This window comes from Hylobates moloch, unplaced genomic scaffold (genome assembly GCF_009828535.3).
Source record: "Hylobates moloch isolate HMO894 unplaced genomic scaffold, HMol_V3 SCAFFOLD_3, whole genome shotgun sequence".
NCBI lineage: Eukaryota > Metazoa > Chordata > Mammalia > Primates > Hylobatidae > Hylobates > Hylobates moloch.
The window spans coordinates 34,072,064-34,084,864 of record NW_026652278.1 but is presented as its reverse complement, the minus strand read 5'-3'; positions in this window follow the sequence as shown (position 1 = coordinate 34,084,864).

Genomic DNA, 12,801 nt, shown 5'->3' with positions numbered 1-12,801 from the left:
CTTCCCCACAGCATGTTCAGTCTCTCCTTTTCTCTGGCATATTTAGCTTGAGAAATGAATAGGTCTCACAAAAATCCATTCAATCCTGCTAGAGTACTAATTCCCTTTACTGCCAGATTACTCCGCCTCTATGTCCTTTCTCTCCTTAAGCTCTTTACATTTTTTACTTTTATTCATTGGTCATAAATGACCTTTCCAAATCCATCGGTCTTTTTCCTATTCCCGTTTTTCTTAACAGAGATAACACTTGCCGCCACCCCGCATTGGCACTTTTTCCTAGCTTCAGAAACCACTCTACCTTTTAGACTTCTCAGTCGCTTACACTTCTCTAGCCATTGAAGTGGAACATCCCTAAACGTTTAATGCTTCTTGGTCATCTTTAATACCTTAGAGAACTTTGCCATTCCAAACCAGTTGTCCTCATTGGAACCCTATCTTTATTTCCCTTATTGCATATTTTTAACGGAAATTTCCATGGGAACATTCAGTAATGTTTATTGAGTACCAACTGTGTACTTGAAGCTGGGGCTACAGGACAGACATAGTCCATGTTCTCATGGAGCTTTTTAATGATGAGGGTGGGGAGGTGGGACAGAGAAATACACACAAAAAATGTCAGCTCTGGATGCTATGCCGATCTTTGAAATAGGGTGGTATGATATAGTGTGACTGGGTGGCTACATTTGTATGGCCAAGGAAGGCCTTTCTGAGGAGACAACAAGTATGGTGAGTTCTGAATGATAGGCAGGAGCCAGTCATGACAGACTTGGCGAAGGGCATGCCAGCAGAAGGAACAGTAGGCACGACAACCCTAAGGTGAGAACAAGGTTGGTGCATGAGGAACAGAAAGAAGGCCAGGGTGGCTGGAGCATGGTGAGTGAGTGGGGAGGGGATACAACATGAGGTTGGAAAGATAAACAAGGGGTGAATATCCACCTTGATTTCTGAGTCAGCATGTGCATTCCAAACTCAGCCTTTCCATCCCCACCCCAACCCATTCCTCCAAAATGTTCGTTTTCCATGAAAGTCTTCACTATTTGCCCAATAAATGAGACTCTGAAGCTGGAGTCTTCCTTGACTGCCCATTCAGAATCATCATTATTCTGAACTGTTTCTTCTGTTTATGCTCTCCTTTTCCTTCGTATTGATATACTTTCCCTGAATCTGATTACATCTGTGTTGTCATAACCCCTTGAAAGGCCTGCCTGCCTCGAGGATCCCTTAGCTTCAGCAGTATTTTGATTCTCCTCCTTCCAGGTACATAGTAGGATGTTTTTTCCACCTCCTTGAAGATAGGCATGGCCATGGGATTTGCTTTGGCCAGTGAAATACGAGGGAAGCACAAGGGTCACACATTTCCTCCTCGGCCACATGACTAGTGATTGTTCAAATGGTGGAGGCTCCGTCAGCCTGGGGCCCTGGTGAGAATGACATGAAGCACAGTTCCCTACTTGCTACCTGCTTGCTCCCAGACAGACTTCAGCATCAGTGAGAAATAAATCTTAGTTGTTTCAAGACACAGAGCTTTTAGGATTATTCCACACCATAGCATAAACTAGCCTAGTACTTCTGACACTTTAATGTGATGATAAATGATGTTACCTGAAGAATTTGTTAAAATGCAGATTGCAGTTCTGTAGGTCTGGTTGGGGCCTAAGATTCTACCCTCCCTCCCTCCCTTCCTTTCTTCCTTCCTTTCTTCTCTTTCTTTCTTCCTTTCTTTTCTTTCTTTTTCTTCTTTCTTCCTTTCTCCTTCCTTTTTCCTTTTTTCCTTCCTTCCTTTCTTCTTTTTCTTCTTTCTTCCTTTCTCCTTCCTTTTTCCTTTTTTCCTTCCTTCCTTTCTTCTTTTTCTTCTTTCTTCCTTTCTCCTCCCTTTCTTCTCTTTTTCTTCTTTCTTCCTTTCTCCTTCCTTTCTTCTCTTTCTCTTCTTTCTTCCTTTCTCCTTCCTTCTTTTTTTCCTTCCTTCCTTTCTTTTTCTTCTTTCTTCCTTTCTCCTTCCTTCCTTTCTTCTCTTTTTCTTCTTTCTTCCTTTCTCCTTCCTTCCTTTTTTCCTTCCTTCCTTCCTTCTCTTTGTTTGTTTCTTTCTTTCTTTTTTCTCTCTTTCTTTTTCTTTCTCTCTCTCTCTTATTTTTGTAGAGACAGGGTCTTGCTATCTTGCCTAAAATGGCCTTAGAACTCCTGGGCTCAAGCAATCCTCTTGTCTCAGCTTCCCAAAGTGCTGAGATTACAGGTGTGAGCCACCATGCCTACCTAGATTCTGTATTTTTGACAAGGTCTCAAGTGATGCTGATGCTGCTAGACCTTGGACCACAATTTGAATAGTAAGCACCTAACCTGCACACAAACCCATACACTGTTGTACATCTCACCAGCACTAAACCTGCCTAAAAAATTACAAAAGTAAGCAGGCCGGGCGCAGTGGCTCATGCTTGTAATCCCAGCATTTTGGGAGACCGAGGCAGGCAGATCACTTGAGGTCAGGAGTTTGAGATCAGCCTGGCCAAAATGGTGAAACCCCATCTCTACTAAAAATACAAAAATTAGCCAGGCGTGGTGGTGTGTGCCTGTAATCCCAGCTACTCAGGAGGCTGAGGTGGGAGAATCACTTGAACCCGGGATGCAGAGGTTGCAGTGAGCCAAGATTGGGCCACTGCACTCCAGCCTGGGTGACAGAGTGAGACCCTACCTCAGGAAAAAAAGTAGGCAAGGAACTTTATTGGTGATATTCTTCACAAACCCTCAACAGTTTCCTGCACCTGCAACTCCTCAGGTACTATAATTATGTTTTCTTGTATTCCAGTGTCTGGAATTTATTCCTTCTGGTGGATTCTTGGTCTCACTGACTTCAAGAATGAAGCCGCAGACACTCGCAGTGAGTGTTACAGTTCTTAAAAATGGTGTGTCCGGAGTTTGTTCCTTCAGATGTTCAGATGTGTCCGGAGTTTCTTCCTTCCAGTGGGTTCGTGGTCTCGCTGACTTCAGGAGTGAAGCCGTAGACCTTCGCAGTGAGTGTTACAGCCTTACAGGTGGCGCATCCAGAGTTGTTTGTTCCTCCCAGTGGGTTCGTGGTCTCGCTGACTTCAGGAATGAAGCCGCAGACCCTTGCAGTGGGTATTATAGCTCATAAAGATATTGCGGATCCAAAGAGTGAGCAGCAGCAAGATTTATTCTGAAGAGCGAAAGAACAAAGCTTCCACAGCGTGGAACGGGACCTGAGCGGGTTGCTGCTGCTGGCTCGGGTGGCCACCTTTTATTCCCTTATTTGGCCCTGTCCCCTCACATCCTGCTGATTGGTCCATTTTACAGAGCATTGATTGGTCCATTTTACAGAGTGCTGATTGGTCCATTTTACAGAATGCTGATTGGTGCGTTTACAATCCTTTAGCTGGACACAGAGTGCTGATTGGTGCGTTTTTACAGAGTGCTGATTGGTACGTTTACAATCCTTTAGCTAGACACAGAGAGCTGATTGGTGTGTTTACAATCCTCTAGCTAGACAGAAAAGTTCTCCAAGTCTCCACCTGACCCAGAAGCCCAGCTGGCTTCACCTCTCATTCCCAGTACAATTGTTTTTCACATTCTCCCTTCTATCTTGTAATTTTCTACATCTCTCTATGAGACCACTCATTTTTTTTCTTTAGTGATAGAAACCTCAGGTTTCAATTTGGGCATGTGGCTTCCCAGCTAAAGCCCATATATTTTCCCCAGCTTCCCTGGCAATCAACATTGGCGGTGTGACTAAGTTCTAGTTAGTGGGATGTGAGGGAAAGTGATGTTTGAAACACCTGGGTTGTACCTTTAAAAGAAAAGGGCATCTTCTCCTCTTGCTCATTTTCTCCCTTCTCGTCAGAACACAGACCCAGAAGATAATTATTTTTGACCATGAGGACAAGACCTATACCTTAGCTGGTGGCAGAGCAAAATTTAGAAGAAACCTGTGTTCTTAACACCATGAGGCATCCTATCACCTCAGACCACTTGTGCTCAGACATGAGAGAGCTTGTTAAGCAATTGCCATTAATAGGAATCTTTGTTATAGCAACTGAATTTATATCCTAGAGAAACTGCTCTTCCTTAGAATGCATTTCCCCCTTTGTTCTTATCAAAATTCTCATTATTGAAGATTCAAAACAGGTCCTACTGCTGCCTCCAGCTTACACTACCCTCCTTCTCTGAACTGCCATCATACCTGGGCATGAGATATGAGTGTAGTATAAAATGAGATTGATTCCAGCAGCCACACATGAAAATAAGACTGCTAACCTTACAGTCACTTAAAAAGAAACTGATTCCTAAATGGTGAAGAAACAGAACATAAGAGCTGCAGAAATTCAGAGATGGCGTTAGCAGTGAGGACTGAAAGGATCAGGAGATATCATTATTTATCTCATCAGTTTTCAACTGGAGACTGTGCACATGAAGACTTTCCAAGGGTTATTTAGGAAACATTGTTTCAAGGGAATCAATTTGCTACTCCTCATCTGGATTAATTCTTTCCTAAAATTCCTCTTCCTGGAAAAGCCATTGAAACAATTTTTCTTTCCTTTCTCCCCTTTCTCAATCTGTCCTTTCATCTTACAAAAGAAAAGTGTGACCTGACTCACTTCTCATCTTATTATCATTTATTCGCTGGGTGCATAAAAACACCCAGGTTGTCAAACAATCCTTGTGCTGGCAAGGCCTTCAAGCAAGATGTAACAGTAGACTTCATGTCTTTCCCTGACTCACATATATTCCTGTTAAGGGCAAAACATGGCTTTAAGAATGGATATTTCAGCCCGTGTGGGATATTCTGTGTACATAAATATTGTACAGTGGAGCAGTGTTATTTTTTTAATTTGTAATTCTCATTTATTGAGGAAAATATAAGTAGAGGGCAGTTTTCTATCCCAACGTTAGTCCTTCTTCCCCAGATTTCTTATTCCACTTTTGTCTGTCTGATGAGTCACTTTCATTCTTTAACCCTGCTCTTTGTATTTTTTAAAAAAATAATTAATTTTATGGCCAGATATGGTGGCTGACACCTCCCAGCACTTTGGGAGGCCACAGCAGCCAGATCACTTAAGGCCAGGAGTTTGAGACCAGCCTGGCCAACATAGTGAAACACTGTCTGTACTAAAAATGCACAAATTAGCCAGGCATGGTGGTGCATGCCTGTAATCCCAGCTACTTGGGAGGCTGAGGCACGAGAATGGCTTGAACCAGGGAGGCAGAGGTTGCAGTGAGCCAAGATCATGCCACCGCGCTCCAGCCTGGGCGACAGACTGAGACAATCTAAAAAAAAAAAAAAAATTTTTTTTTTTGATACATAGTAGGTGTATATTTATAGGGTATGTGAGATGTTTTAATATAGGCCTGCAATGTGAAATAATCACACCATGGAGAATGGGGTATCCATCCCCTCAAGCATTTATCCTTTGAGCTATAAACAATCCAATTACACTCTTTATTTATGTATTTGTTTATTTATTCATCTTGTTTTATTTTTTTGAGACAAGGTATTGCTCAGTCACCCAGGCTGGAGTGCAGTAGCACCATCATGGCTCACTGCAGCTTCGACCCCCTGAGCTCAAGCAATCCTCCTGCTTCTGTCCCTCAAGTAGCTGAGACTATAGTCATGCACTAATACATCCGGCTCAAGTGATCCTCCCACTTCAGCCTCCCAAAGTGATGAGATTATAGGCATGAGCTACTGTACCCTGCCCACTTTTAAGTTATTTTAAAATGTACAATTAAGTTATTATTGACTATAATCACCCTATTTTGCTATCAAATAGTAGGTCTTATTCATTCTTTCAATTCTTTTTTGGACCTATTAACAATTCTTACCCTCCGCAATTTCCCCGCCACCCTTCCCAGCCTCTGGTAACCATCCTTCTACTCTCTATGTCCGTGAGTTTAATTGTTTTGATTTTTGATCCCACAGATAAGTGAGAACAGAGCACTGAGTTTTTGATTTACATCACCGATTCCAATCTCTGGCTATTATCAAAGAATACATTGCTTCTGGAGGGAGATTCTCCTGAGAGCAAAGTAAAGAGAGCATAATTAAATATTAAAGGTGAGAGAGCCTTATTTCATTTAAGTGGCACATTTATGGCAAGGTTTGTGGCTTATCTCTCTTGGGACCATGATATTCAAGACTTACAATTTTTATTTTTATGCTGGGAAGTAATAAAGGGCAATGATCCCTCTCTGGTCAGAAACAAGAAAAAGCTGAGTAATACTCCTCATTTACTCACGTCTCAACTTGAGTTTCAATTTTATGTTTTGCATTACTTCTAGGAGAAGTATGGGGAAAGTACGTTTACATGTTTTCACAGATCAACATTATGCCATCAAGTAAAAGGAAAATATGTCAAAAACAAATTTGTCTTTTATATTTTCTTGAATGTTTATTCAGGCTTGCAGTAAAAACGTTTTTATTTTCCTTTGTCAAAAGATGATTGGCTATGCCACTTCATATCTATGCAGATGGCTATAAGAAAAAACACAATCATTGGGCAGGCGCAGTGGCTCATGCCTACAATCCCAGCACTTTGGGAGGCTGAGGTGGGCGGATCACCTGAGGTCGGGAGTTCAAGACCAGCCTGACCAACATGGAGAAACCCCGTCCCTACTAAAAATTAATTAGCCGGGCGTGGTGGCACATGCCTGTAATCCCAGCTACTCAGGAGGCTGAGGCAGGAGAATTGCTTGAGCCCGGTAGGCAGAGGTTGCAGTGAGCCGAGATCACACCATTGCACTCTAGCCTGGGCAAAAAGAGCAAAATTCTGACTCAAAAACAAAACAAAAAAACCCACCATAATCATTGTTGAAATAACAACCATTGGCAAGAAAATAACAACCACTGAGGAAATTGGAACTCTCATACATTGCTGGTGAGAATGTAAAATCATTCAGCCACTGTGGAAAACAGTTTGGCAGTTCCTCAAAAAGTTAAACATAGAATTACTATATGACCCAGCAATTCCACTCCTAGGTATATGACTGCTATAATTTGGATGTCTGTCCCCTCCAAATCTCATGATGAAATTTGATCTCCAGTATTCCAGGTGGGCCTACTGAGAGGTATTTGAGTCATGGGAATAGATCCCTCATGAATAGATTAATATCCTCCATAGGAGACAGGTGTGAGTGAGTTCTCATTCTATTAGTTTCAGTGAGAGCTGGTTGTTAAAAAGAGCCTGGCACCCCCTGCCCCATGCCCCTTGCCTCATCTCTTGTCATATGATCTCTGCAGAAGCAGCCTGAGGCCCTCCCCAGAAGCTGGGGAGATGCTGGTTCCCTGCTTCTTGTATAACCTGCACAACTGTGAGCCAAAAAACCTCTTTTCTTTATAAATTACCCAACCTCAGGTATTCCTTTATAGCAACACAAGACTAAGACAGTTTCCAAAAGAATTGAACATAGGTACTCAAGCAAGTACATGCATGTTCACAGCAGCACTTTTCACACTAGGCAAAAGGTAGAAACAGTCCAAATGTCCATCAGACAAATAATGGATCAACAAATTGTGTATACATGCAATGAATATAATTCAACCGTAGAAAGAAACAAAGAACTGATATATGCTATAATGTGAATGAATCTTGAAAGAAGCCAAATGCAAAAGGTCACATACTATTCCACTTATATGAAATATCCAGAATAGATAGCTCTATAGAGACAGAACACAGATTGGTGGTTACCAGATGCAGCAGGCAGAGGAGAATGAGAGTAACTGCTTAATGGGGATGGGGTTTCCTATCAGGGTGATGAAATGAGTCAGAACTAGGTAGACGTAGTGGTTGTACAACATTGTGAATGTACTAAATGCCACCGAATAGTCCACTTTAAAATGGTTAATTTAGCCAGGCACAGTGGCTCATGCCTGTAATCCCAACCCTTTGGGAGGCCGAGGTGGGTGGATTGCTTGAGCCTAGGAGTTCCAGACCAGCCTGGGCACCATAGGGAAACCCCCATCTCAAAAAAGAAGAGGGAAAAAAAAGGGTAGTGAGACTGTAAAGCAGTTTCTTCCTCTTCTTTTCTTTCTTTCCTTCCTTCATACCAGTGGCTCTCAAATCATCCAGGGGAGCTTGGATGCAAACTTTTTCTTTTCTTTTTGAGACAGAGTCTCATTCTGTCCCCCTGGCTGGAGTGCGGTGGTACAGATCTCAGCTCACCCAAACTCTGCCCGCCGGGTTAAAGCAATTCTCCTGCCTCTGCCTCCTGAGTAGCTGGGATTAACGATGTGCACCACCACCCCCGGCAAATTTTTTAAAAATATTTTTGGTAGACACGGGGTTTCACCATGTTGGCGAGGCTGGTCTCGAACTCCTGACCTCAAGTGATCCACCCACCTAAGCCTCCCAAAGTGCTGGGATTACAGGCATGAGCCACCGTGCCCGGCCCATGCAAACTTTTCGACCCTAACATAGGCCTAAAAATCATCTTTCAGAGTGAGGCATGAGAATCTGCATTTTATAAGCAGGTCATTCTGACACAGGTGGTCCCTGGACCACATTTTGAAAAATACTGCTATGATATCACCATACTAGTTCCGAACATCCAATTGGTGCTAGTTTAATAGGCTAAAAGCCATGACTCAGCAGGGGGCAGCAAAGCTTAATAGTGCTAGCCAATTCATTTATTCTCTCAATATGTGCCCGGGCTTAAACGAAGTCCTAGGGATAAAAGATGCATAAATCCACGCTTAAAGTCTTCTGGGGAAGACAGGCATTAACCAAAGATTCTGAATGTAAAATTACAACTGGGATGTGTGAGATGAAGGAAAGGCACATGATACACTAAAAGCATATGTTAAGGGGACCTAACTTAGCCTAGGGAGTTATGTCACACAAGGAAAATGACATTTGAGTAATATTTTAAAGATACAAAGAGTTAATTAGGTTACATCAGATGGAGGGGTAGTGGAAGGAGTAAGGGAGGTAGTGGAAGGAGTAAGGGAAGGAGTAACTTTCTGGATAAAGAAAACATAATAGCAGGAGTCCTGTGGTCACAGGACAAGAACAGCGTTTGTGAGGCCAGATGAAGCATGTCTGAGTCCTGGGAAGTAAGTAAGGAGCAGTCCTTGAGAGGCTTTGAAAGTCATGTTTCAAGGGATTGGTTTCTATTTTAAGAACAATGGGATTCCATTGTGGAATTCTAAGTTGAAGTTGGGCAACGTGGTCAATTTTGCATTTTGAAAAGGTCACTGGTTTCTGTGAAAAAAGATTGAGGGCAGCAACCCTAGAAGCTGGCCTATTATTCATATTTTATAGATAAGGAAATGAGCTGTAAGAAACATAGTTTCCTCAAGGTAACGCAGCTGGTAAGTGGTGAAGCCAGCTTTCAAACACTGGTCTCCTGACTTCCTTTATTTTATTTAATTTTATGTTATATCTTATTTTAAATTTTTATATATTTTTCTTTCTCAGAAATCCTTGCTCTGATCTGCCTGACTTCAGAGTGTAAACTCTTAAATATACAGTCTGCTGCCTCTCCAGATCAAGGTAATAAACTAACAAAACATAGTTAGTAAAAATGATTTTTAAAAAGTATAAACAGAAAGTCTCATCTCTAGGCTGGGCGCGGTGGCTCACGCCTGTAATCCCAGCACTTTGGGAGGCCGAGGCGGGCGGATCACGAGGTCAGGAGATCGAGACCACGGTGAAACCCAGTCTCTACTAAAAATACAAAAAAAATAGCCGGGCGTAGTGGCGGGCGCCTGTAGTCCCAGCTACTCGGAGAGGCTGAGGCAAGAGAATGGCGTGAACCCGGGAGGCGGAGCTTGCAGTGAGCCGAGATTGCGCCACTGCACTCCAGCCTGGGCGGCAGAGCGAGACTCTGTCTCAAAAAAATAAAAAAATAAAAGAAAGCCTCATCCCTGACTCATCCCATCTTTGCTTTGGTCATGACTTCTCATCAGAAAATGAGAATGGGAAGGGTAGCCCAGGGTGAAGTTCCCTTACTTGACCTAAGCTTCACTTTCCTCATCTGTAAAGCGGTAATAATACTCTAATAGCCCGCATAGAATGCCCTCTGTATCCATGGGTTCTGCATTCATGAATTCAACCAACTGGGACAGAAAATAATGGGAAAAAATGCATCTGTACTGAACACACTCAGTATGTTATTTTTTAAGCAATAAAGTATAACGACTATTTACATAGCATTTACATTGTATTAGGTATTATAAGTAATCTAGAGATTATTTAAAGTAGCTGAGAGGATGTGTGTAGGTTATTTGCAAATACTATGCCACTTTACATTAGTGATTTGAGCATCTGCAGATTTTGGTATCTGTGGAGGCTGGCAGGGGGTGGGTGTGTGTCCTAGAACCAGTCCCCCATGGATACTGAGGGGCAATTGTACTTCACTGGATTGTTTAAGGATTAAATTACAAAAAGAATGCTAAATGCTTAGTATACTATCAGGCATACTATATACTATAGTTAGGACTCAACAAATGTGGATTATTACTATTATTATAATGATTACTTATTTTTTCCTTTATATCTGTCCATCCACCATCACAGAAATCAATGGCATCACATCACCTAACTCCCAAGCAAGAAACCAAAATTATCATAGTTACTGTCCTTTGCTTTTATTCTTTCTTCAGGTCAACTGTGAGCAAGGAACTTTTGCTTGTTTAGACAATCAACTTGTTGCTAAACTACAGCACCAAATTTTGGGTATCTCACAAATTAGCTTCCTTTTCTTCCTACAATAACATCCTTACTTTGGGACTAGGTCATATGTGACCTTAGTTATTGCATGGACTTTGTATCATGAATAGTAGACCAAATTCTTAAGTGAAATGGCTAGAATTACAAAGCTTTCCTTCAATGTTATCAAATAGCATAATGGTGTATCATCCTTGACATACAAAAACGATAAGCTATCAGCACGGGATAAATTTTGAGTTGTTTATGGAAGTAGATGTGATGTATTTTTAGTGCTCTGTGGTATTGAATACTTCATACATATGGGATGCATTATCAAAGCAACTAGCCAGTTATGAAGGCAGCAAACATGGACACATTTTCATTAAAAAAAAAAAAAAAAGTTGGCCTCAACCCCATAAGCCTTGAATCCCCAAGTTATCTGTGTGCGTGATTTTCCTGGCTGTTCTCCAGGTCCTATTCCAATTTCTTACTACATTTTTATTACAGGCACATTCCCAACACTCATACCTGGTCTTCTGCCTTATCCAATGCTGATTTCTTCATTGCCTCCTTTTAATCAACCAGCTCTTTTCTCTGTATTTACTTAGCCTTTCTTTTTTTTTTTTTTTTTTTTTTTTTTTGAGACGGAGTCTTCTGCTGTCGCCCAGGCTGGAGTGCAGTGGCGCCATCTTGGTTCACTGCAAGCTCTGCCTCCTAGGTTCACGCCATTCTCCTGCCTCAGCCTCCCAAGTAGCTGGGACTACAGGCGCCCACCACCACGCCCAGCTAATTTTTTGTATTTTTAGTAGAGACGGGGTTTCACCATGTTAGCCAGGATGGTCTCAATCTCCTGACCTCGTGATCCACCCGCCTTGGCCTCCCAAAGTGCTGGGATTACAGGCATGAACCACTGCGCCCGGCCTACTTAGCCTTTCTTGCCTTCACAACTTACTCATTACAAACTGGCATATAAAAGCCTAGGCAGGCCAGGCACGGTGGCTCACATTTGTAATCCCAGCACTTTGGGAGGCTGATGCAGGTGGATCACTTGAGGTCAGGAGTTCGAGACCAGCCTGGCCAACATGGCAAAACCCCATCTCTACTACAAATACAAAAAATTAGCTGGGTGCGCTGGTGCGTGCCTGTAATCCCAGCTACTTGAGAAGCTGAGGCAGGAGAATGGCATGAACCCAGGAGGCGGAGATTGCAGTGAACTGAGATCGTGTGCCATTGCACTCTAGCCTGGGTGACAGAGGGAGACTCTGTCTTAAGAAAAAAAAAAAAAAAGCCTAGGCAGACCTATGAGCCTTCCCTATCCACCCTAGTAGCTGAAGACAAAGGGTATAAACTTGGGAGTTCTAGGGTTCCTCTCCATACTACCACAGCTGATGCTCTCTGGAAAGCACCACCTCCCAGCAGGAGGCCAACCGCACAAAAATAAAGCACTAAACCACCAAAGCTAAGAATCCTCACAGGTCCATTTCACCCCCCTGCCACCTCCACTGGAACAGGTGCTGGTATCCATGGCTGAGAGACCAATAGACAGTTCACATCACAGGACTCTGTGGTAACTCCCAGTACTAGCCTGGGGCTGGGTAGACTTGCTGGGTGGCTAGACCGAGAAAAGAGATAACAATCATTGCAGCTTGGCTCACAGAAAGCCAGATCCATAGGAAAGGGGGAGAATACTACATCAAGGGAATGCCCTGTGTGACAAAAGAATTTGAACAACAGCCTTCAGCCCTGGACCTTCCCTCTGACAGAGCCTACCCAAATGGAAGGAACCAGAAAACCAAGTCTGGTAATATGACAAAACAAGGCTCTTTTACACCCTCAAAAAATCACGCTAGCTCACCAGCAATGGATCCAAACCAAGAAGAAATCCCTGATTTACCTGAAAAAGAATTCAGGAGGTTAGTTATTAAGCTAATCAGGGAGGAACCAGAGAAAGGTGAAGCCCAGTGCAAGGAAATCCAAAAAACGATACAAGAAGTGAAGCAAAAAATATTCAAGGAAATACATAGCATAAAAAAAGCAATAAAAATTTCAGTAAATATCGAACGCACTTATAGAAATGTAAAATGTTCTGGAAAGTCTCAGCAATAGAGTTGAACAAGTAGAAAAAAGAAATTCAGAACTCAAAGACAAG